This window comes from Poecilia reticulata, linkage group LG18, assembly GCF_000633615.1.
Source record: "Poecilia reticulata strain Guanapo linkage group LG18, Guppy_female_1.0+MT, whole genome shotgun sequence".
Taxonomy (NCBI): domain Eukaryota; kingdom Metazoa; phylum Chordata; class Actinopteri; order Cyprinodontiformes; family Poeciliidae; genus Poecilia; species Poecilia reticulata.
The window spans coordinates 9,035,856-9,062,741 of NC_024348.1; the positions used below are offsets into that span (position 1 = coordinate 9,035,856).

The 26,886-nt window shown below is 39.0% G+C and overlaps 1 long non-coding RNA gene across 1 annotated transcript in view; it reads left to right on the forward strand.

Moving 5' to 3' along the window:
- Positions 1–2,702: 2,702 nt before the first annotated feature.
- LOC103480507 (uncharacterized) overlaps positions 2,703–26,886 on the forward strand; it is an 88,123-nt gene continuing 63,939 nt past the window's right edge. The window contains exon 1 of the long non-coding RNA XR_536104.1: positions 2,703–2,858. This is a non-coding gene — a long non-coding RNA (uncharacterized LOC103480507). The remainder of the gene's footprint in view (positions 2,859–26,886) is intronic.

A 26,886-nucleotide genomic window follows, 5' to 3' on the forward strand; every position in this document is an offset into this window, starting at 1 on the left:
CATAGATATTCAATGGTACTATATGCCTCTTTATAGAAACAACCAGCTTTTCTTACTGGTGAACTGTTCTAATGTATTTTTGTGATATTGGCTTTAAATATTGTGCAGAAAGCCTGAGGGGAACAGTACGATGTAACATAAAAGGTCTATTTTTCTATTCAGTAACCGTCATTTTGTTTTGTTGATCGAAACGACACAAATCCTTGGTACGATGAACTTTCTTCGTGGTGGACTCAGTTAGCGGTGCTACATATAGATCATTTACTGAGTGACTATTGCATAAACATCAGAGAAATTGCAGAAAACATCCAGAAATATTGGTTAGTGTGCTGAAAGCATCTTGTCAGTCATCTCCAGGAACTCTCAACAACTTCTTTAATATGGCAACATGAACAAACAGTCATTTTATACTCGTATGCATGTCATCAAATTTCACATTCCCCTTGACGACATGGGTAAATGTATCAACGTAAAATTGAAGTTTCGATAACACTTGAGACTTCACAGTAACGGCCAGAGAGAGCCGATGTATATTTGCATTCAGACTAAAGGTAGATCTCTGGTTAGCTTAGGACAGACGTGGGTCTGGATTTTGTGACAGACGTTATTTAGACAGTAGCCTGGACACCTGCCATTAGGAAAGATTGACACAGCTTAATACGTTTTCCTTTATTGCTAATAACAAAGTCTTCAAGCAACCGTTTCTGGTGAGCACTTGGCAAAGACTTACTTCGACTATGCACGGTAGTAAAATCATTATGCTGAATGGATCCTCAAGAATCAAGAAGGCTCATTCCGGTTGATTGAAGCTTTAAGGACCGAGTAATTTTATTTGTCATTTCATTAAATCTATAACAAAACAAGATGATACTGCAGTTGCCCAGACAAGTTGATGAAGCAATTATCTTCCATCACGAGTCAGGAGATTAAAAACGCTTGGAAGGGGAGAGACATTCATCGTATCTCTTGAAACCCAAGTAGGGGAACTTGCTTTGTTTAGCAATGCTATCGTTTGTTTGCGTCTGATCTTTTCTCACACCTCCTATCACCATTTTGTTGTTTAGATGTGCTGCAGATCCGGGTCAATCGTGTTCAGAAGTCAGAGACATTAATGTAGAGGCAAGTTTATGTCAAAACAATCAAACAAAATGTCTTCCTTTTGTGCTGTGTATGTTACGGTAATTAGGTAACCCATATTGGAGAGATGAACGAAAGGAAGCAGTATTGTAGATGTTCATTGTGAGTTGGCTTTAAACCGCTCAGCTTTTTTGCCCAGTCATAGTCTCTCAGCACATTAAGTATTGTTTTTATGAACATTGTTCTTTTCCAATTATATGCCTATTCTATATATGTCATTTATTTTTTGCTCATTTCTCCATGTACCAATTTAAGTTGAAGTGACGGTGTTTAATGTCGACTGACATGCTTCTTCTCTAATCTAATCTTTAATGGTAAATATATTACAATTAAAAAAAAAAAAAAGATTGAAAACCGCCGTGCTGTACTACAACAGCGTATTGGGGACATTGCAGGTAGAAAATAAAAGCACAGGGTAAATCTTTGCTAAAAAAAAATGAAAATTTGAGGATCATTTTCTAGACAAACAGAATTTCTGATCTGTTAAGTTGTACATTTTTGACTTTTGAAAGATAAATTTCCAATTTGTTTCCTAGAAAATTTCTGAGATCTCAAAGTTTGAGTGAAAAATCATCTCTTGCTAGCTAATTTTGTTGTATGGAGCATGCTTGAGGGTGTGTGTGTTTGTGTATGTGATTCTTCACTATTGTGTGACTAAGTTTATTATTTTTTATTTTTTTTAGTCTCATTTAGTTTTATACACTACCTAGCTTTCTGCGTTTTCTACTTGATTTGTTCAAGAACAACCCAAGGACAACATGACCCAAAAACAGAAGAACTTTCTGACAAAAGAGGAATAATGAAACCAACACTTGAGTAATAAACGGATTGGTTTTTTTTTTTCTTTAACTGAAAGCAAACTTGAAACTTTTTTTAAGTATTGTAAATCTAAGGTGGCCTCCAGATTTTGTTTATCTAAAGTGGACCTTGCATTGAAAAGTTAGACAACCAAACCATTTGGGTAACTGCTTGGTTCTATTGCTACATATTTCTTCAAGCACTGGTTTTTATTTATTAGGCATAATCTATTAAGATTCCTGTTGGTCTAAAGGTTTTCCTGAGTGTCCCGAGAGCACTCAGTTTTAAAAGTAATTCATACCCGTGTCCTTATTTATTCCTTCCCATATATTTAGTACTGATGTGCACAGAGACAGATCATTGAATTGCGTTGCTTGTCTTGTTTTTGGCCTTGATTTACAGTTTGAATAGAAGATATTCAGAGGTGTGTGTCCTTCTCATCTCTCTCCAGTCAATTCAGTTTGCCAGATGGATACAATTCAAGTTCACAAAACATTCCAGCAGCTGATAGAAAAAAAAAATAAAAAAATCAATAGAACAGTCAAAATGTTGTTGCATATAAAAATGGTGGTGTATTATTTAAAGTTGAGCTATTTATACTATGAGTCTTTTTCTAGCACATTAACACTGTCACTTTCACTCACTGAAATTCATTTTGAGCGAGTTCAAACCAAGGACTACGTTTTAAACGAAAACTAAAGGCTTTTATAGAAAAGGGATAAGAAGTCACGTTTAAAGCTTGCCGTTGCCATGGGACCCAACAAACATGTAGAAGAAGGCGCTCTGTTGAGATGAGACCAAAACGCAACTTTTTGGCCAGAATGCAAAATCTTACGAGTGAAGAAAATCCAGAGGCAGTCAAAATCCAGTTATGACTCGGAAAACTGATTTCTACAGCGCTCTCCAGTGTAGGTGAGCTTCAGGTAACTTGCAAAAATCAGATTTCATTCTTTGATTGCAAGATACTGTATATTGCAGGATACTGTCCTGCAAGTTTTGCATTCCTTCTACAATACCCCTTAACTAAATGAACTCAGAGATGGAACCGCATGTCCTCTTCATTTAAGCAACAGATTCCAGTACCAAAGCCGACTGCACTCAAATCTGAGCTCTCGTCACATTTCTGTGAAATCCGCTGCAGTTAAAAGCCAAATAGTCCCACAGCCTCTGTAAGCTGCCACTTAATTTAAAATGCGAAACGTCGTTATCACTAACCATTATTAACTTTATCACATGAGCTAAGATGTATGAGGCAGGAATGGCCAGGGCATTATGTTTGTGATATTCATTTTGATTTTAGGCAACAGCCATATAGATAGAATAATCAAGAAAAATGAGCCGATTATCCATCAAGGGCATTACAAGAGGCAGGAGCCAATTTATCCCTGACGAGAATCCTCGAAATGGGCTTAATAAATCATCACGAGGGGGATATCATTTGGCCTCACCAAGAAAAAAAAAAACAAAAAAAAAACTGTAGTGCAAGCATATCTCAAGCCATTAAGGGCTAAAGTTAGCTCTAGCCCCGTCCTGCCAATCTATCAAAAGGGTGTGCAGTGTTCAGTGCGAGCCAAAACAGCAGGCTGAGCCATGGGCCTGTAAGGTGCCCCCCTAGAACCGATGTTTCATTTTCATTAGCTACCAGGTCGTGTGAGCCTGCGGGGCCTGCGGACCTGGCGTTCTCACAGTCTCTCCAGGGAAGTGAACGGATGGAAAAAAAAAAGTTTTCAATCACGTTTCTGTTTGAAGCAGGATCAGAACTTTATCAGGGAAAACCTGAGAAGCAGGTTCGTCTCGTTTTTAAATTGTTTCAGTGTGTGGCTCCTTTGAAAATGATCAAGAAACTGCTTTCCTCTTTAATGTGTCCCTTCCATCTGCTTTCATTCCGAACAAAAATCTGTCTGACGGTCCGGTTTATATAAAGACGTCTTAAGAATATAGCTGTTCTCTCTGATGAGGTCGTGGATGCTTTAGTTGCTGTTTTAACAGAAAACATTTACATTTTAAAAAATTCTAATATATTTGCTATGTCCAACATCAAGTGCAGCATCTTTAAGTGTTGAGTTTTTTTTTGTTTTTTTTCATGTTGTCCATTGCTTTTAAAGCATCCAGAAATTCCTCCTTCTCCGCGTGATTCAAAATCGCCTGAGAAACTGATACCTTCCTGGTTGCAGAGAAGTTTCCAGACTTCTGTAAAGTCTGCTCGAGCCTGGACCGCGGCAGTTGTGAAATCCAGGAATGTTGCAATGAGCTTTCCATTGAACGACAGCAGAGCTTGGTTTCTAACCCCAAAAACGACACCTACTAAACATAAACCACCTATTTTACATTTTAAAAACTCAGAGACCATTGTTCCATGTTTGGAGCATATCAAGCAATCAGACCTTTAATTTAAGATTGAGTCTCTCTATTTTGCCACAAGCTATTGCCATTGTTGATATCTACAATTCCTGTTTTGAATATGTGCTGTATAAGAGAGCTAAAATTTCAGCTTCGGAAGTGAGATTTCAGCCGTGCGGTAATGGCATGTAAAGCCAGACGACTGGTAGATCAGACTGGAAACGAGACCATAAAGTTGAATATGGAGGCCTTACGGAAAACTGCTGTTAGATTCCTAATTGGGAAATGTGGTTCGGTGGTGAAAGATTTCCTAATCCTCCCCCAGTCTATTGCTTATTATCTTGTGAAACAATTTTACCTTGGTCGGCTGTGTGATTGCAAGTACTCCCAAGATCACCCCGGTGGTAGTTCTCCCTCTCCCTTCTTCAGCCTTTCAGATAAATCTGTCTGCACAGCTCGCGTCATCATCTCCTCACGGTCAGGGCCACATTTAGACGAAACAAATAAAAGGAATTTAGACAAATCACAGATGAGACAAACAGCCTTTAACTGCCTGAGGGCCCCCGCGTTGGTTTGTTGTTGCCGAAAGTAATAACTTTATCTCGGGGAGACTTATGAGAACGAAAACCTCTGGTGGTGGATTATGACAACTCCGCTGGAATGAGGCTGTATGCGTGTCCCTTTCATTTTCACTGCACTTGTCCTTGCAACCGTCTCCAAATCCATCATGTAAATGTGACACGCCGAGGAGATGTTGTCAGTTTTCCTTTTAAGTTGGGGTAAAGCTTCGCAGCAAGGCTGGTACAGTTGTAATATTTAAGGGTCATTTATAATTTTTTTTTTTTAATATATATATACGTCCAGCATTTTCTTTTATTTTTTCGTTTATTTAAACACCATATTTTTTCTCATAATTCAAACAAAACAAAAAGCAGAATGCACCATTGCGAAATGCTCACGTCCCCCCGCCGAAAAGCGCGCTTTGCAAGTGTTTGTTCTGCAAAATTGCCGGTTTCGGTCAAGCCGAACAATTAGAACGGCTCGTGGTGTCAAACAAAAGTGCCGTGTCCTTATTGCTGACAAATTACTGTTTAGTCAAAACAGCTGATTGGGTTTTTTTTTTAACAATCTGACTGAACCTGAAATGACAGGTGCGGGGAGACAATTTACAAATCGAAACCAAGTGACAGCTCTGCAATCATTCCACTCTCGACTCGTTTGCAGCCATTCATGGGCGCCGCCCGCCCCGACCGCCGCTGCACAAAAACAAAATTCCCAGACGGCAAAAACAAACAAAGAACGCTCGTGTAATTTGGGATCCCGTTGACGGTCACCTTTTCACGCAACAAGCAATTATTAACAAGAGATTATAGATTATGCTTGCTTTGTGCTCAGAGTTGAGAAAGTTCCTTGAAATTTTGTTGAATAATAATGTTAAAAGGCATGTGGGAAAAAAGAAAAAAAAACTGGAAGAACTTTAGCTAAGAATCATGCTGCCTTTTTCAATTTGCGGTTTTCATTAAGAATCTTTTTTTTAAATTATTTCTAGATGTTTTTTTTTTTTTTTAAATGCGTTTTGGCATAAAAGCTTTGAAAATTTGTCATCAAACCTTAACCTAACCTATCAGTGGGAATACTGGAGATTTCGTCCTTTTTTTTCTTCTTCTTCTTTCTTTTCCCACGTTGAATGAATGCAGTAAAATTAAAACTTGGGTTTTTCTGAAGATTTCCACAGTGAGATTATGCTTCTACCAAAACAGATGGATTTATTTTAGGGGTGTTTCACATATCTCCACCAATAAGTGTGGCTGGCACTGTACGCTTAACCAAGCTTTTTTAATTCCAGTTTGGTATTTGTAGCATGAACAATTTCTCTCCTGAATTTGAAGCTAAATGAACAAATAGCATTTCTTCCCTGGACAAATACACAGTCGTATAAAAGGAGAGGCTGTGAGTGACAGATAAAGCAGAATTTGATTCATTTGGCAAAAAACGCCTTTTGGAACATGGAGATGAGCAATATGATTAAATCATTTTATCACATTCATGTATGCGGGGAGCCAGTAGAAATTCAGCCAGCCATGAATACAAATTTTTGAGGTCCAGCACCGACTGTTCTGCTCATTTGGAAAGGCTGTACATTATTAAGTATGCACATGAGGATAAATTACATGCAATGTGTGTATTTGCCAGTCAGTGTGAATGAATTCCAACCTTTTTTTTTTTTCTTGGTTATTCTGTGCGAGTCCATTGTGTGCAGCAGAGCCATCCGCTGTAAGGAAGACTCGGCCAACAACAACACAGAACTTCACAGAAACTTCACTGAATAAACTGAACCTGTTTATTAGCTACAGCAGAAAAAGAAACCGACACCATATAGAATCGTTCAGCCGAAAATCATACTCCTGTTTAATTTAGTAGATAAATGTTTGATTTTAAAAACCGGCCGACTTAACTGAGGTTAGGTATCTACAATATGCTCTTCAGGGTGATTTCAGTGAGTGAAGGCAGAGCTCGTCTGATTGATCTTTTCCACTTGTACATTTCTGTATCTTAATTTCTTCGCATCTTATTTTTATAGGTTTGCTTAAATGTTCTAGATAATTGAAAACGGCTATAGAACAGATTAAAAGATGTATTTTTTTAAGGGAGGAAAGAATTTTAAAGAGAAACTTTGCCACAGCAACCGTCGTAGAACCCAAAATTAGATGTGCTGATAAGAGCCTGAGTGCTTCCTTTGGTCGTAAAGGGTCGAACGCTTTACGTAGTGAATATCTGGCCTGCAGCAGACAACACATTTGGTGTTTATATCCAGATTACTTGGTAGTTGAAATGTCGTAAAGATGATTTACACAAGAAATTTCTACAGAAGATCATTAGGCAGAGCATCGGTTGGGCGTCACTTCCAATACCTGAAGTACCCAGCGAAAATCCATGACAAAACTGACCATCTGAGAAAATATGACCTGCAAACACACTCTTTGTAATCTAATGTGATGGGCCTTAAAGAAAACTGAGGCAAATTCATACTGAGGGAGTCATTTCCATAGAAGGACCAGGAAACACGACAGCCGTGACAAAAAAAATTAACTTGAGGCAAATTCTAACAGAACCAGGAGAGCTAGAAACGAATATCTAAAATGAATAAAGTTATACACTATAATACTTTAGTAAGATGGACACCCAGAGGAAAAACAACAAATTTCAAATAATCAATGTTTCAAAATCGATTTGAAATAATGCTATTGGCATAACATAATTTCAAGCTTGCCTGTCGAATCAACTTTTCAACATTGCTCTCAAGTCATCAGACATGTATTTTGTGGCACAGGTATTAGTGTAAGAAGCGTGGCCATTTTCACCAAAGAGCTGTTCCTAATAACGACGGAACATCCGCCCGGTAACTCCTCCACTTCTCCGGCAGAATTAATACCCTCAGTCCTCTCGCAAATCAAAATCTGAGGCTGTCGGTGTCATTTTCACTCCAAGCCTGTTGCAGGAAACCACATGAGATGCAAAGCAACTTCTTTCTCAAAAACAAATAAGCTGCACAACACTTCACAACCTCCCTGTGGGGAAGCCTTGAAATGGATTATCTGTCTTTAAACACCCACACTCCTTTCTCTGTTTCTCTCCTCAGTTCTCAACATCTCCTGTTCTCTGATCCAAATTATAAATCTCAACTGGAGGGTGAAAGATAAAAGTTCCCCCAGGAAAACGGCTTTTATGTAAAGAAGAGGGCGGTATGTGCTATTAGAGCTGCATGTAGCCACCAAACTGGATCGCAGACTTAAACGTCTTAACTTTTGCGCCATGGATGCGGCGGAAAGCATTTTGAAGACGCCTGAATTTTTGTTGGTTCCCCCTGTGAGTTGCAGAAAAACTAAAGAATATTCAAATATGAAGCATAAGACGGCAAGTTGAAAACTTGGGGAAAAATTGGTCTGTGTGTAAATGGTCTATGTAACGTACTTAATATATTAAGTGAGTTAGACATAAATGAATCTTTATTTTACATTCTAATTTGAATTTTTAATCATCTGGGATTTGGTCACATTATAACTACATACTTCAATGTATTTGATTCTATTGGAAAAATGAATCATTTTTCAAATTTAGAAACAAGTTACAAGTCTCAAAAGTGAAAATCATTCATATCCACCCCCCCTCTACTCTAGTACCTCGACTCTAGTACCTCTAAATAAAATCCAGCAGAGTCAAGGAAGTGGTGAGGTTTCAAGCAGAGTTTGGTTGTAAAAGAACATCCCGAGCTCTGAATAACTCGCATTTCACCGCACAATCTTTTTATAGCGAAAGGCAATTAGCGAGCTTCGTTTATTCAAAGAAAATACACACACTCTAAAAATGTGCCAAGTCTACCTATTAATTGCTCCTCCTAATTTCAGCAGGGAGATTGCTCTGCAGCCCTCGCAGGCTTCCACAGGAATGAGAATCGACTCGCAGCAGCCGAAGCCCGGTCCCATTAACGGCATCGCCATGAAGGGAACAATACTTGCTACTGCAGCCACTAAATGGATGGATTCAGGCGCATAAATATATATCACTTTAAAATATGACACCCCTACAAGAGGCTGATGATGTCTCATCATGTGCAAACAAATCCTTGAGCCTTAACAGAAGTGGAATCCACCCCGAGATGAATCATATCCTCGACGGGTTTATATTTGAAAATAATTCTAAATCAACCGAGAAGTTTGTTGCCGACAGGAAACGAGACAGTTGAGACGCATCTGAGATGAAGCTTTTGTAAAAAAATCTGTTTTTTTACATATTTGCTAAAAATGTCAGAATGTCGAGACTGTATATACATTGTGGAGAAAAAAAATCTGAGCTCCTCTGTCTTGTTCCTGTGGTCCCACTGTCATCTGCAAAATAATAATAATAAAAAAAATGAACCTCTCCTGGTCAGAAGCAACCAATCAGAAGCCTTGATCCTTCTGTTCACACTGCTCAAATTGCTGCTTTTCTGCATGTGCTGACGGCGTAGAAACAACTGATTCAGGTAATCTTATTTACTGCCCCCATTATCGGTGGCTATACTTGCTAGCTTGCGCACACGCAGCAGGCTCTGCTGTTGGGTGTTTTTGCGTCTGCCTTTCGCTTAGCACGGTGGCTTTTGCTTACCTAAGTTTGCTGAAACGTACAGCTAAAATCTCCCTTCAGCCTTGACTGAATATAACGATCCAGAATTTCTTTAGCACTTCTCTTCCTTTGTAAGAGCGTCATGTCCAGCCTCGGCCGGCGTTACCCGTTGTTTGATATTCTTCACGTGGCATCTCAACTCTTGCTCAAAAATCTGTTCCTGCTTGTTTGTTTCTTTGCTGACATCTATTACCACTTGGCAACGGGAACTTTCATTTTTCACGATGCCTGTCCGTGGCTACAAGCAGCCAGCTGAAATATATGCTCAGGCTTCGGCAGCCAGGTCAAACAATTTGCTGACTTCATATCTATCCATAAGTGCCAAGAGCTAAGGGGGGGGAAAAAAAAAATATATTTATATATCCAAATGTCATCGCAGTGGTATCGGAAACCCTTATGGAGCAGAAGTGGATCCAAACTTTCTTTCCTTTAAAAGTCCACTCCTGGCAGATATGGAGATATGTAGCAGATGACCTATCTTAATTGGCTTCATTGGAGACGATAGGATATTTGTTTTTATTTTTTTGCATACATACTTCAACATGGTTAATTTAAGGAGATATGTAGAATACCAGAAACTTTTTAATTAGACAGGATCAGTCATTCCAGAGTAAAAACAAGCATTTTAACGTCTTACATGAGTATTCATACCTCTTTAACTTTCCCACAATTGTCCGATTCTAGTCGATGCATTAGTTTAGTAATTGGTCATTTCTACCACAGACTAGAAGTGTATAAAATGGGTCCCAGAGTCCATTCAGACTCATTTTGTCTCTTTAATTTGTACAGTTAAACCAGTGGTACAAATGTGGCCATACAGCGCAAGTGATTGATGCAGATGAACAGTTTTAAATTATGTTATAATGTTAATCCCTCATCAAAAACATTGTTGCGATTGCGTGCTGAAATCAGTGTCAGAAAGAGCAGGAGCTTCTTAAAGAGATATAGCCTCAATTTCAAGGTGTTAAATTGCGAAGTCAGATTACTTATGCCATTTTAATGAGAACTAAATGTGGCATTGAAATACATAAAACTGGCCCTGAGAAGAAAAGAACAAACATTGTAATATGTTTGTTGATGTAGACAAATAATGATCTTAAAAATAGGAAATATGCGTTACGTACGCCTTAGGGTTTGCGTTTTCATTCATTATTTTTTACTTTCATTTTAATGTAATATTAAATAGCAGCATAAAACAAATGGATCGCGTTTCTTTTGAAGACCGAGTGACCCTCATTCTGTTCTTGTTGCTTAGAGTGGAAATTGGAAAATAATTGAACGGGAAAAAAAAAAAAAAAAAAAAGATTGACGTGTCAAACATTTGGACATCACTGAGATGGACCAACACAAAGTACTGCATGAAGTGTAAGGGAAGTGATGCCTGACATTCAAAATGTTTTGAAATGCTCCGCATTTGCATTCAGTTTCTTTTAATCTGGAGAAAAAAAAGAAGAAAAAAAAACCCTTACATAATTCCAGTGCAACCAGGTGCCTTTTAGAAGTCATCTAATTAGTCCACTTGTGGTGTAATTTAACCTCAGTATAAATCCATCTGTTCAGTGAAGTATGCGGTTAGAAGGCATCTTGTTAGAGGACATTAGTGAAGAAACGCCTTCACAAAGCAGACGGGGTGAAGGAGAAACGTGGAGAAGTTTCTAATAACATTCCAAACTTTGAACATCTCAAACTGGTCTGTAGGCAGGAAGGAGAAAGAAACCTATGAGAACTTCAATTTACTATTTCTCGAAACCTACGTGAGGAGCGCACAGAAAGATGTGGAAGAGTGAGAGCTGTGATCCGGTTAGACCAATATTTCTGGGGTACCTTAGCAAGGCACCACATATTTAGAGAATCTAGCTCAGAAATCAAAGTTTACTAATGAAACGAATGAAGATGTCGCGAGTGATGAGATGTAAACCAAGATTCAGGAAGTGTAATCGTGTGCATGGTATTTCTCGCCGAGCTGTATGTGAACATAAAACATGCACAACATACTTTTAACCTTTTCAGAGGGCTTAAGCTTATCCAGCCCCATCCCATTATTTTGCTCTGTGCCAGCAAAAAAAAAAACCCTCTCCTCCTCATGCCTTCATAACTCTGTGGGAGTTGATTAATGAAGCAGATTTCCAGCTATCAAGCTGGGTGCAAACTGTTCAATTATGCATCTTGGAATCTCCTTATATCATGTTTTAGTAGCCTTGGTAGCTCAGTGGGGCCTGTCTGTGTGTGTGTGTGTGTGTGCGTGTGTGTGTGTGTGTGTGTGTGTGTGTGTGTGTGTGTGTGTGTGTGTGTGTGTGTGTGTGTGTGTGTGTGCGTGTGTGTGTGTGGGAGATCTAGCCAGAGGCAAGCCTCCGTAGCGCGAGGCGTATTTGTTGAAGCGATGACCTTTGCCACACGACAAATTAAAGTGGAGTGATTGGAAGAGTACTGTCAGCGTGGCTTCTTCATGAGGTCTCCGCCAGGGTTGTCACAACCGTCCTGGCAGGGCTCAGTCCGCATTCAGAGTTAATCAAAAAATGCATGGCTGGGGAGAAGAGCGAGGAAGGCAGGCAGCGGGCTCACGCTGTAAACACTAAAGAAGCCTTTGTTTTTTACAACCCAACGCAGACATCTGTCCTCATCAGGCACAGCTGCTCGGAGACTGCCTTATGATTGTTTGGATGCTTTTTGCAGACACTTTCATATTTATTTATTTATTTATTTATTTTTATACAGGAGTACAGTGTTGCCTGGGTAGCAATCTCTTTTATCTGATGTAATTCCTGGCAGATAAAAAAAAAAGGCTGGTGGGCTTTGAGAAACAAAACATTTACATCTCGGTGGGTGAAAGTTAGGATTATTATGCGCCTTGTAAACACGGGGCTGTGAAGCTCTTATTCAGCACTTCTGAACATTAGGCTTCAAACGGAAACAACAAAGAGCAGCATCACAGCTCTGCTTCTGTTTTATCAGCCGGAGCACCTGCTTCTGTCACATGCAAAAATCATCTGCAAGATCAGGGGTTTAATGTTGAATTTTCTGCTGTTTTAATGTTTTTTTTCTGCTGTTTTATTAATCACTGTCCTATTTTGTGTGTGTGTGTGTGTGTTTTGAATATACCTATTTTGTGCCTGTATTCTTTTTCTCCACACTACACCAATTGTTTTTTTTTTTGTTTTTGTTTTTTCATGCTATGTATCTACACAGATCTGTGGTGCGTACAAATATAATTTTCATGTGCTATGTTGCTATGTTCTATACAAATATAGCACATTATAAACGTCAACTTTGAGGGGACATTACTGTTTTGTCCTTTTAAAGTTTTAGCCAAGAATAATGAGCAAATCTTTTCTATATATCGAGGTTTGACCAAGACTCAAACTTGGACTCGGAGTTGGAGTAGTTGCCTCGTTGCCACCGTCTCTCATTTCAGAAAAGTCCACGTCCAAATCCCTTTGGTTCTGAAACAAACCCAAATCATCCCAATAATCGGGTACATGGTGATTGAGCTGATGGGTCATATTTGGTTTTGCCCGCATGACATCATGTCCCTGAAAGACATGGCTCCAAAAGAAGTGTCGTTCAGACAACTCGCTTGTGCTCCCATACGCTCTTTAGAGAGAGGAGGGATTTACTTGGTAATGGTCCCAAACAAATACCTACCAAGTGCTTTTCTAGTCGTACTGCCAAAAACCGTTACATTGCTGAAACGTCCACTTCTGAGAACTGTCCTAAATGTTTCTCCCTTGCGATTAATCTTTTGGTATCGCAAATGAGATTGTCTGGAAGAGGGCCTTTTAATCTTCTCAAATTGAGCGGCAGCCACAATAGCATCTCTAAAATTCAGACCAGCAAAACGGTCAAATTGATCACTAATTAATAAAGTGCACTTCATTAATGGCACCTGGCATCTATTTTTTCTTTCAACTCCCAATCAGTAAAAGTGTATGCAGTTTATCGTATGACTGTACTGATAGACATACATTTTCTAATGATTGGATATTGCGCCAGAGCATTAAAATAAATTGGCTTGAGGAAGAAAAGGAGAGTACAGAAGAACTTGACCGAAGCTAAAAGCAAAAGTATAAAACTATGTACATGCTTTTTTTTTTTTTTTTTTCCTTTTTTTAATCCACAGAGGTTCTTTTTGAGCCTCTTTGTTTGTGGCTGGTGATGGTTCTCCCATGAGTAATGTAACAGGTGGGTGGATAGACAAAACAAAAGATCAAATCAATAGTTTCAACTGCTGCTTAATTGCACATCGGGAGCCAAAGGGTTTTTTTTTTTTTTTTTTTTATTACTGCCCTGGTCAAACTTTTAATATACCTTGGGTCTCTGGAGAACAGTGCTCCCACACACCCTGCATTGTCAAAGAAACAAAAGGCTTTTTCACAAGTTTTTCTTCTGCACCCGACCCTCCAGTCAACTCCAGCAGCTTCCAGTAATCACAGGAATAGTTCACAAACAACACCGAATGTAATGAAGTCACAGCATCTGAATTAAGCAGCTTATGAGATTAAAGTATCCAACCCACCTACTTTGTTCTGGAAATTATTAGGAAACAAAGGAGGCTTAAACTGAACTGAAGATTTTCCTTCTCGCTTTGATCCAAACGCCGCTGAAATTTGTGATGCTGCGTAATTTCTAATCATTTTTGCAGAGCAATTTTTAGGAAAAGAACTCAAGCGCATCCAAAAATATTACCGGTTCAGTCTATCTCCGCATTAGTTTGACAGTTTAGTGTTCATGGGTTTATGGGATTTGGAGCCTTGGATAATTTGACAGAAACAATCAACGTTAAGAACATCATTAAAAGGTGTTTAGGATGTTTACCGAGGCGACCTCACCCCATCTAATCAAAGGACCAAAAGTGATTGTGCTCTAAATGCGACAGAAATGATCCGGGATCTGTGACCGAGGATTGCATCCAGTGAATTTACAATCACAACGCTCATATAACTTAAAGATGTAGCTAAAACAACTGAGGCGAAGTACAAGTGTTGTTATTCAGGCCTCTAATGCTGAATTAATCAGCTGAAATTTGTCTAAAAATTGTTTTATGTATAAATATCTGCTTACCGTTTTGAAGATTTGCACCACTTTTAAATGCAATTTATACATTGCTAAAAGTGAAATTCATTATTTGCCTTTTTTTTCCCTGTTACATTGACTAACTTCCTTCGCACATGCAATGTGAGCATTCCCTGCATAGCAGCAGGCTACCTCTGCCTTAATTTGATCGATGCAGTTTTTCTAAGCACATGCGAAACATCTGAAGTGTTTGGGGAGTAACCGTTATTAATTTGACGATATCATTGCAGCGCAGAGGATGAACGAAAAAATGGAATGTGTGTGTGTGTGTGTGTCATGTTCATTGCCAACTCAAATAAAGGTACAGTGAAGTGCAGCACTTTAGAATTCCAGCTGACAAAGCCCAAAAGGAAGTGGGTAGACTTTCACTGACAAAGAGGGCTCAGTGGAGTTCAGGCCATAAAAATTGTGAATATCTGCATCTTATTCTGCTAATCCTCAAAATTGTTATTGGTCATAGAAAAAGCTTTCAACTTACTGACGAGGGCTCATCTTTGGCAAACCAGGGATATAAGTCCTAAATATTGACTTATTTTACAAAGCAGTATTAGCAGGTGTAAAACATAACAATGCAAGTTTATACAGTAGGGCTCACATGTGTCTCTCCTCTGTCTCTACTATTTCTACCAAACACCCATAAACATTTTTTTTTTTTTTTGCAAGATTACAGAGGTTCTGGCATGTCAAGGGTTGATCTCAGCCCTTTTACACACACCCGTGACTTTCTACTGGGATTTTCAGATACAAATATATCTGGTGTACAGTACATGCAGATGTTGTCAGCTTTGAACTTGAGACTTAGGCTGCAATTCTTACAAGTTATTCAAACTGGGAAACAACAGTTAGTTGTAACAGATTGTCTGGTTTCATGAATTTCGATTTCAGCTGCGATTCGTAAACAGAGAAGCATGCGGGTAAACTCTGCACTGGTCTGGAGGATGGATTCCTGGCACACTTTCGTACCAACCAAACCTCACATGATCCTGATCATGCCCCACCATTTAGGACCACAGTTTGTCCATCTTCTTCTTCTTCTTTCAGAAGGATAATGCACCATTTCATGTAGATTAAATAATCTCAAACTGATTTCTTGAATTTGCAGTTGAGTTCACTGCACTCCACGGCCTCCACAGCCACCAGATCTCAATCAAATAGACCAGGGGGTGTTCAATCCTGGTCCCCAAAGGCCGGCGTCCTGCAAGTCTTAGATGTCTCCCTGGCTCAACACACTTCAAATAGCCGAATCACCTCCTAGGTTAGGCGCAGTTCTCTAGAGTCCTGCAAATGACCTCATTAACCGACTCAGGTGTGTTGAAGTAGAGACACATCTAAAAGTTGCAGTACCACTGGCCCTCAAGGCCTGGAGGTGCCCACCCCTGAAATAGACCAAACTTTATTAATGAATGGGAGGCTCGCATCAGGAGTGTGCTGCAGACAAAATGTGCAGCACACATCACCTTGTTGAAGCTATACCACCAATAAAAGGGACAAAGGGAGGGAGTTCTATGAAAGTACCTAAGAAAGTTTTCATACTTCTGCATGTTTTCTCCTCATATTCTTTCTACCAGATGCTCCGTTGTAGCTTTAAATTGCTGAAACTGCTACTGTTTTTTTTTTTCCTTGTGAAACGTTTCACACTTCAAAAGCACTGACAGACAGACAGCAAAAAATAAAGAAGTAGTAATTAAATTTCTCAAAGAGATATTGTGCCGATGCTTGTGCGGTCTGTGGCTTTTAGCTCGACAGATGGCTAACCGGTTCCCACAGTAAACATCGGTCTGTCAGTTTAGCATGCTTAAAGTAAAACTGCAGATCAAAAACAAAGAGAAGATAAAAAGAAAAAAGTTCTCATTTTCTCAACAAACATTGCCAAATCCATAAACACCTATGGTGTTAGGATGTATTTAGGGTTGCTCTTTTCTCGCCTCCGTGTGCAAAACTAGCTGGAGTCGGAAAACAAAAGATTGATTGTTTTACCTTTAAAGGAAGAGTACATCGATCGGTGCATAGTTCACAATATTAACGTTTTTTGAAATAAGAGAGAACACACATATTTGTTTCCCCTTTAACTCTCAGTGCTGAAACAAGTTCACTAATAACGGCTCGCATCCAACCTACACATTCTCTCTGAAGACAAAGATCTTAAGTTTAAAAAAAAAAGAAAGAAATCGGAACAGAGAACCTGCTGCTCCACATCAACTCACTTTACATAACTCTGGTTTGCTGTTTGATTTGGATTCATTTCGTGCCAGCCCCTTTTTTTTCTTTTTTTTTGAGTAATGTTGGATTCAGAGGTGCTCAGTGTCCAGCCTTTTTTTTTTTTTTCCCCTCCAGCTAACAGATGTGTGGGCAAGGCGCAAACAAGCTCCTGACACTTTGCTTGGTCCATAAATAACCTGTTTCTCTTAATCCATCAAGTTTGTGGATGTGGGAACCGGTTTCTCTGCAGCAGGGAAGGGAGTGCAGCGCCTGCAGATGCCTGCAGTAGCATGATGTATAAGCTTGTTCGATGCATAGGGGTCCGGCCTACTTCGGGGACCGGACATTATGCCAAGCTAGTGCTACACATCGATCATGCTTAAGGACTGTACAGCCTATTTCACTTGGCAGTGAGCCATAGCCACCCTGTGTGCACTTATTTCCATACATAAAACTATGGATGTGATTTATTCATAAGGTCGAGTTGTTCGGAGGAGCAGTTAAAGCCTCAAAGGGACTTTTTTTTTTTTTGTGCTTGACAATGTGAAAAACTCAATCCTACATTTAAATTGGCGCCGTGAGGTAGTATTTGTCTCCTTGCTTATTTCTTGCGTCTTTGGTTCTTTATAATATCAAAGACAGCCAGAGTGAGTAAAAGTTGCAGTTTTCAAACTATTGCTTCTTTTATTTTAGAGAAACTATCTGTCCATCTAGCCTACCTTAGTGTCTAACTGTAATGGTACCTACAGTTACATCGGAAACGAACAGTTTGTAAAATCATATCGGTTCAAGTTTACAAGCCAAACCTGATAAACACCACACCTGTACCATCGTGGCATCTCATAAATGGAGCTAGACAAAAAGCAACACTCCGTCTCATAATCTAAAGAAATTAAAAATTACAGACATCAGTAAATCCAATGCATCAGTCTGGAAATGTTTGAATCCGTTTCTAAGACTTTGGGACACCAGGGAACCGCAATAAGACCGATATTTCATTAAAGCAGAACACCTCGTCATCAGTGACCGAACTTCCGAAATGACTGTACATGCATCAACAACTCATCCAGGAGGTCGCAAAAACCCCAGACCTACATCTGAAGGACTGCCGGCCACAGTAGTTCAGTTAGTTACTCAAATATGGCATCTATAGGAGAGTCCAAGGCCAAAACCGCTGCTGACCATAAAAAACACCCCACATTTTGCTAAAAACTCCACAAGGTTAGTTTAGATACATTTCTCTCCATAATAAAATAGGTTTTAAAATGACTTTTTGCATTTACTTAGGTTTGACCTATATTTGATTTTAAACATTTTAAACTATTTTTTAAGTAAGGAAATCTGCCTGGAGCCAATGCACTATGTTGAAGTCCCAGTATTTTCAAAATGTTCTATTTAAATAAAAGTACTATGGCAGCAATAAAAATTTTTTTTAAAAAACCCAGCAAATTACAAGAAAGCCTAACAAACAAAATCTGCCTTGAGAGACAAATTATTCAGGTCTCGCCTTGCACGAGAGGTGGCTGACCATTTCCATTTGTATGTCTGTGTGTTCGAGACCCGTGTGAAAGTACCAGCCAAATCTAATGAAAAGTGGTGCAGAAGTGGAGCGGAGGCAAAAGAAAAACCAATTAGATGCTGGCAGGTCTGGTTTTAGACACACTGCAGAGTAGGGCATTGGTCTTGGCAGAGACTGTGCACTCAGGCTGCCTTTCTAGTTAGCAAAATGAAGTTTGAGTCAGCAAATTGGCCCCAGTAACCTTTTGGCTTATGCTTGTTGTTACATGACTGCTACACTTGGTGTGTCAGTGAACTAGAATGTGAATAATTTTACCTGTTGATTATTGATTTTTTTTTATTTTTTATTTTTTTATTGTCAATTTTTCCATACAAGTGTACATACAGACTTTACACTTTTCTTTTTCCAAGTGTTCCATACATATTATTCAAGAGAAGATGCATATACAATCTATACCTGCCTTAGTCATAACTTTGCCATTCTAGATAATATCCAGTCTATCCATTCACTTGTTGATTTACAAAAAAGAAAAGAGAAAAAACAAAAGACAAAACAGAGCAAACAAAGAGAACATTCAATATTTGTTTGTCTTTTCCCTCTTTCTCCTCGCTCCTCTCTTCCAAGTCATCACAATTTTAACTCTCTTCTCATCGGAAATGAACTGTAAGCAAACTATTTACAGTCTGTAGCTCTATAAGGGCTCTTGTAACCATACTATTAATCAATAAAGTCTGACCTCCATGGTGAAATAAAACCCTGCCAATTTTTCCAATAATTCTTAAATTTTCCAGATTCTAATCTGATGGAAAACGTCAGCCTTTCCATAATATAAATATTACGCATTACGTCAACCCAGTCTTCCCTTTTAGGAGCTTCTGCCTTCCGCCATTTCCTAGTAATGGCTTTTTTGCTTGCTATCAACTATTGATTTTCTTTTAATAATGAGAAAACGAGCTCCTTGAAGCAGCACCTGTACTGTTTTTTTTTTAGTGTTAAGAAATCAAGAATAACAAGTTAGTAAAAAAAAACAAACAAAACGAGTAAATAAAACAAGTACGTACATAAATGACAAGTATCCAACTTTGAGATCTTCATTGTACATAAAAGATGAAATGAGGGGAAGATTATGTAGAGATTAGGAATCAAACCCTGGAGTTTAGTTATCAATAGCTGCAGGAAAACAAAGTTCAGTCCTACGCAGTTTCTATAACTCCAAGTAATTTCAGTTCTCTCTTTAATCCGGTTGTTGTTTTTCATAATGCATGAACTGCAGTGGTTCACAAGCCTTGTAGGGGGATTTATAAGGTGGTCTTCAGCCCCTAATTCAAGGGGTTAGCTTTCATAGCATGATGGAAACCCATAAATGTCAGAGAGGGGATATTTTTATTTATGGAGCCTCATAAATGATTCATAACTCTTGAACTTTTTGAAATGCGTCACATTGCTCTGATAAACTTAATTCTATTAATCTGAAACAAAGACAAAGGAGTGCACGATTCTGACGCGAAGCAGAATTATGCATTAGGAGTGCACAAGTCTAGGAAAAAGTGCTAGATGGTGAACCATCTGGTGACTGTGGATGTTTTTGGAGTACAGTGGATTTATGTGCATGTTCCAAAACCGGCTTGAAATGACACGAGCGTTGCAACGTAATGGCACATGATCCTCCTAGAAGCAACGATAACAAGATGGGACATGTTTATAAAGGGATAGATATGCTTAGCAACCAAATGCAGGTAGGATGTGCTGTTGAAATGATGCCCATTTACTACCGAGGACCAAAGGTGTGGCAAGAAAATATCCTCCACACCATTAGTGTTGCTGGATTACAGTAGCATCCATAAAGCATCAACAGAAAAGGGTAAAAGCCTTTCTTACCTGGTTAGCTGAAGACCATCTTCGGTGACACACTCAAGTCACAGAGGAAAAAAAAGCAGACAACTTGCTTTCTTCCTCTCCTAAAAAGAACCATCACAAGGCATTTCAGCAGGAGTTTTATTTTTCCAGTTTCTAATTATATCCTTTTTATCAGGTCACAGTGTGATTGGTTTGGGGCGATAAAGCGAGGAGTTGAGTCGGCCCCTTCACGCCCCCCTCCCCCCAAAAGAAGCGGAACTAAAAATGAAAATAAGCAATCATGTTGTTGAGAATTAGGAGAAAACCATTTTTTTATTTTATTTTTTTTTTTATGTTATCTTGGGAGTCAAAGTGAAACTTTAAAAATGTTCCCTTCCTAAAAGGAATAGCAATCAGCACCTCGTCCTTTCAGGAGCTTTGCATGTATCTCCATTAAACTCTGCAAATGTTGTCTCTCGTTGGCAAGCGTTTTTTTTCCCCCTCGAATTTATGAGGAACTTTTTTTTTCTTTTTTTTAAACTGAGGTTAATAGTTTTTAGAAACTTAACTGTGAAGTTTGCACTCTCTTATGTAAATCTCTTTGCCGATGAGGCTGCTGAAGATCAAGACTTCCAGGTTTCACAGGTGTGTCGTCGTACCGGCAACACCCCCCCGCCCCCCTCATGGGGGTAAATTTCTGTACAAGTGCTCTCTTTATGAAAATTCACAGAGGATTAGGTGGGCGAACGGGAGCAGGAGTGTAAATTTCAAGCGAAAGTTTTTTTCTCTCAGACGTCGCTCGGGGCCTCATTTGCATTGCTAATAGGTCGAGCTGTATTGCAAGACGATATCCTGGTGACTTACTTCTCCGTTTCCCACTGTAGGTTTTAGCCTTTTTTGATGCGTTACTTGGCTTCAAGTAAACAAAAGTGTCTGCGTTCAAGGTTGCCGTCTTTCTGGAATGTGAACTTCCACCCGAGTCTGTAGTCTTTCCTGTCCTTTTGCAGTCGGGGTTATTTTTAATTCTTTAAATGTGAGCTCAGTGTGTTTCTCTTATTTTTCATTCAGGGATCGGTTACATTTCTTGTCTACAACTTGAATGCAGATGGATTTTTATTTCATAAAACATATCGAAAGACATCAATGCCATTTACTGTGGGATTATCACATAAAATCTTGAGCGATACAGTGAAAGTTTTGATTACGATATGAAAATATAATTGGGAATGAATGCTCCAGCAAAGTTAAACGCTTTACACAAAGTTTTTTTTGTTGTTGTTTGGTTTTATGTAAAGACTTTTTAGCAATGCTAAGCGTTGTGCTGAATGTTTGATACATTCAGCACAATTTTCAACCAGAACTGCAAAAAGAGAATCTAAATTGGCTCCGTGAAACTTGCACAATTTCTGGAATGGTCCTAATATTTTGCTTTTGGATGCCTAAAGAACTCCAGATGCTTCGTCTGACTACAGAATGAAACACGCACACACACCCACACACACACGCACACCCGCACACACACACACTTGTTTTTTTTCTTTCTTTGTTTTCTTTTGTGTTTTTTCAGCTCCCACATAGTTGTAAATGACTTTCCAATGCCAAGGAACATTGTTAGAAAGCTGATGGATGCCAACTGTTTTTGAAAATTGGCTTGGAAATGACTTAGGCAAACATCTGAAGCTGTGTATATAACAAGTCTGTCTGCATATCAAAGACACACCAAGTAAGTGTAATGAGAACAAAATGGAAATTAAAATGTAATCTCTTGACTTGTGTTTTTCACAGGTTTGTTAGGTACCACGTCGCAATCCAGTTGGTGTTGCTTCACCTTGTTATCCAGCCTTCAGTTTCAAAACCTAGCAGAGCGTGAAGAGATGCACACAAATAAACAGGTTTTCTACAGTGAGCGAAATTAAAAGGGTTTATATTTTCGAGACGGTGCATAGGGAGGTGCTCTACTTGGTTCCTCTAAATCTGTATCCTAATGTTGTAGAACCATGAAAATCCATAGATTTTGGGTGTGAAACTGATGAAATTCAAGCCATAGCAATGACGGGAATCGAATTTACAGGCTTTTGTAGGGAAAACAAAAACGTGTTTGTGGTGTACGTTGCGTTCCGATACGTACCAATTCATTGCACATTTTTGCCGATGGATCTAGCTTTCAAAATATACTAAATTCACACAGATAACTTTGTCTACAATATGAGCACGGAGCTGAAAACAGTATTTGTCCCTATTTAATTTAATTTAATTTTAGTAATGGARCCAAGCTATCCAAACTAATGGGGATCAAGCGGAAAAAGTTATCAACACTTGCTAAGTCATCAGCGAACTATGATTGAGATGTGATTAAAAAGCTACGTTTTGTTTTTTTTTTTTTTGCCACATTTGCAGTAGAATCCAGAATTTGCTTAAACAGAACCTGTCGACTCATAAGACAAAATGGGAACGTTTTACAAGATGTGCATCTCTGTACACCTGGAATGGATCTACCACGGCATTTCAGGAAAAAAAAAAAAAAAATCTTTGCTGCTGCTTCAGAACCTGGATTGTTTGCTATTATTGATAAAACCATACATCTTTATCTCTACATGCAAAACTGAATTTTGCGTTTACTGCAGTTATCTCTGACATTGAAAATAGAAATGATTATCTGAAATGTCTTAAGTGTGACAGAAAAAGCAAAAGCCAAAGAAATCTAGGAGGAAGCAAATAACTTTAATTGCAATATTCATGAAGAATGATCTGGAAAAACAAACATGCGGCTTTTCTCTCGGTAATCGTGCGACGTCTACTCCAACATGATCTCACAGCCTCTTTTCTTTGTGTAACATTTACTTCTTTTAAGCTTTACATATACTACTTTAGACATTTAAACAAATCTCTCAGCACCTTTTGCGTACCTTGTTATTGGAACATGTTCCAGCACTTACAGCAATATAAATACTAAAATCCGACAGCTTATTAGAACTGTTTTCAGAGCTCTTAAGAAGTCATAATGACTTTTAGAATTATAGAAACAAATTCCCTGAAATCAAAACTAAAAAGCCCCAAAGCTTCTTGAGTTAAAAACCAGGCTTCTTTTTTATTAACACTTGTTTTTTAACTCTGTGATTTCACATTCAATCCTGTTCAATTCAGCCTACTTTTCAGAAACAAAATGCCACATATTTTTCAAGTACTGATTTAAGTGCATGTTTTTTATTTTGATTTCTTTTCCATTTAGACTCGTAGAACATGTTTCAGATGATGCATCTGGACATCAAAAATACTGCAAAAGTTCAAAAAATAAAAATAAATAAAGGCATAAAGATTGAGTCTAAATGCCCAAGGACAGGTTATCGCTTCCATGCCGTCTGGAAGATTGATAGCTGTAAATTCCTGGATCTGTTTACCACGCTATCATCATGGGAGCTCGTTTACACAAACAAATCTGAAAACAGCATCTGAGAATATACTAATGGCTCATCCTTGCAAGGCCCACACGGGTCAAATCGATGGGATGCTTTGGCTTTGAACATCCTTCTAATGTATTGCCAAGGGTTTTCCCATGTCGCCCAATTTACAAGTTGGGAGATTTGTATATGCCAATAACGCCAAGCTAAAACTTTTCTCTCTCCTCTTTTAGCTCTCGCGCTTCCCAAAACGGGCCTTAATAGAACATGACCGACTGCAAACGCAGTCTTTAAACACGAGCGTCTGTGTGATGCAAATGTTTGCTAATCTGTCATGGATGTGTAATTGGCTTATGTGCGAACACATTCACTGTATTTATGGCAAGACGCGAAAACCCACCAACGTCTTTTCTTCTCTCATTTTACCCCGTTGAGACAGACGGCCACCCACCACCAGCAGCAGCAGCAGCAGCCGGATTCTCGAACACGACTGGAGTCCAAATCTGGCCTCGAGTGTTTGCCCAAAGGGGGACGTTCTTTGGTTTCGTTCTATATGTCGAGCTCTTTAACAGACGTTATTTAGCACAGAATGCAAAAGGGAACCCTGAATGCGTCCTAACGAAGCTGCCATCATGCTGTGTTGTCAAAAAAAAATGCAAGCAGTTTCTGCTGTCCACTTTCACACTAGAGATTATTTCTTGAAATGTGGATTATTTTAAGTAAATTCAGGTCCAGATGTTATAGTTTTGTAGAACAAAAAAAACAACTCGAGGTTCACTTGTGAAAATAGAAATCTAACACACAATGAGGTGATATACAATATACTATAAAAATTGTGGACATTTCTTTTTGGCGCAGATGCATTTAAAATAACGATTGTCACAAACGCACCCCAGAATGGTTCACGTCTCAATGCTGAATAAAGCCAGTAGATGCATTTTTTTTTTTTTACACATAGAGGGTTTCATTGGGTACTTTGCCACCATCTAGTGTTCAGAGCAAATCCAGATTCTTTGCATTTTTCACTAAATTTCTTACTAAATGCCTACATTTATCTATATTATGTGTGCCACATTCAGGGTAATTAGTTCAGCATAGTCTTGACAGCCAAAGCACACACAATCTGGCAGTAGGGGGTTAATTACTCCCTCCAACTTTCACTTCAGGGACTGTAATTTATCCTTTTGAAAATGTAACTGAACTGCATCTTTTGGAATAGCAAGAAGAGAAACTCAACAACTCATTTGTTGTTCAGAGGTATAATTTTAAATTTAAATTAAGTAGGAACAAAGACGCTTTTTTTTTTCTAAACAACTCACACTTTCAAAAGGAAAGAGCTCCTATACTGACTTTCCTTTTACGTAACCTTTGGCTACCATGAACCAGAAGTCAAAACCAAAGTGGCACCTCCCCTTGACCTAGCCTGGTGTAAAGGCTAGGATTTAAAAGTTATCAGAAACGAAAAGAGCAGCACAAACTACAAACTTGTCTTACTTTTGCCAAAATGAATTTGAGCAAGTTTCCCTTCCAGCTTCACCCCAGGGTGAACCCTTGATCCATGGTAGATGGAATAACGTTAGCAAAAATAACATCATCCTAAGACGGCGTATCCCACCCAAGGTATGGCGCTGCAGCTGTAACATCTTTGCTCCCGACAAATATTGTAGATTATTTACTGCTCTTGTAGATTTTTTTTTTTTCATACAAATGAATTCTTGGTCTACAAGTGCTATTTTCATCACTGGTGATGAAAGAACATCAGTGAACTTTTGATGTTCACTGTAAAGTCACATTTTTTTTTTAGTCTAACTTCTTTTATCTTTATGTGAATTTGCGTGCTTGCACTTCCCTGTCACTTTGTTGCTGCAGCAACTGAATTTCCCCACTTGATGGGCCATAAAGGCGATTTCTCCCCTAATCTCTTCCCTTCTCCTGTGAGCAGTCTCAGGGTAGCTCAAAGTTTGACGACGATGCTCGGCTGCTCGTTTCTCCACTTTTGGGTCGGTAGCCGCGGCAGCTGTAACTCTTTACTATTTTTACAAGATGATCTGGGAGACCCATCGTGATCCCACCCACCACGCTTTCAGTCAAGAGCTGTACGCGTGAAGCGTACAGCAACGAGCTTCAGGGCTCGTTTTATTGACAGAAGTCTTATGAGTAAGAAAATAAGCATCTGCGGTGCTTCATTTAGTTCTCATTTATTCTGTGTGCGCATCTGCTGCAGTTATTCATGACTCTTAGTGACTTATTCACAGTAGCAGCACAGATGAGCTAAAATAAGATATTTTGCATATTTTCAACAGTTAAAACTGCGACAACGGACCAACTGGACTTGAAATAATTTATGTAGTCTATCAGGGGTAGAGTTGGTTTTCTTTAAATTAGCAGTTTTTCTGGATTTTGTGCATTGTCGGTACGTTTTGAAAGCCTCTGTTGCTCAAACACTGAGCGTTTCGATTGGCAGGTATAGTTACAATGCATTTTTGCCTGTTTTTCTTTTCTTTTTTTTTGTAACCAATGGGAACGTTGCTTCACATGGCTTGTTTATTGGCCATAACAAACAAGTGTTTTGTTGGAAATTACGGGGCTCCTGATATCAACAGGTCCGCTTGCTTCCGACTCTGCACTAATTTGCGCCGCTCCTGAGAGAACCCTCTGGTCATTACTGAAACGAGCCGGTTGCACCTGTGATTGGAGCTATAGGCCCGAGTCTGGAACTGAACTCGCAGAATTTGACTCTCCCACAAGCACTTTTTCTACAAGCAGGTGCTAAATTGCCTGTGCAGTAAATTTGTCCCTTGGTTGAACAATTTAGAAAAAAAATAAAAAATGGCCAAAGATTGTGTTCACACACAAAGGCTTCCTCTTGTACATTTTGCTCTCAGGTGTGTGGACTTTGTGCATCATCCAGATTGCATTATTGTTTAAATGGACTAAATCATCCATTTTTATGCTATGCAGATCAATGTTGTTGACTCATATTGGTCTATTTTACCTTTGGGCAAGGATAGTATCTTTATATGCACCAGAACCAGTCAACAGACTGATGACATCCATCCACCTGCACCTGCTTGTCCTTTCAGGATAACGAGCGGGGTGATCGGTGCCTACCTCCAAGACACTGGGCACGGCCTGGACAGGTCGCCGGTCCATCACGGGATGCTGAATACATCTCTGTAGTAATGCATCAGTCAATGAACTGATTACTAAAATTGGGCAAATTTGACTGGAGTTGGCTCTAGTTGTTGATCTCTAGTTGTTAAATACTGAAAAATACCCGTCTGTTTATTTGTATTAGGTGTACAACAACCTCCTTTATTGTATTAATCTTGAATTTTATGTCACAAACATTAAGTGGTGTGCAATTTTAAAGTTTACAGAAAATACAAAACTTTCAATGTTTTCTACAAATTGAAATCCACCCCC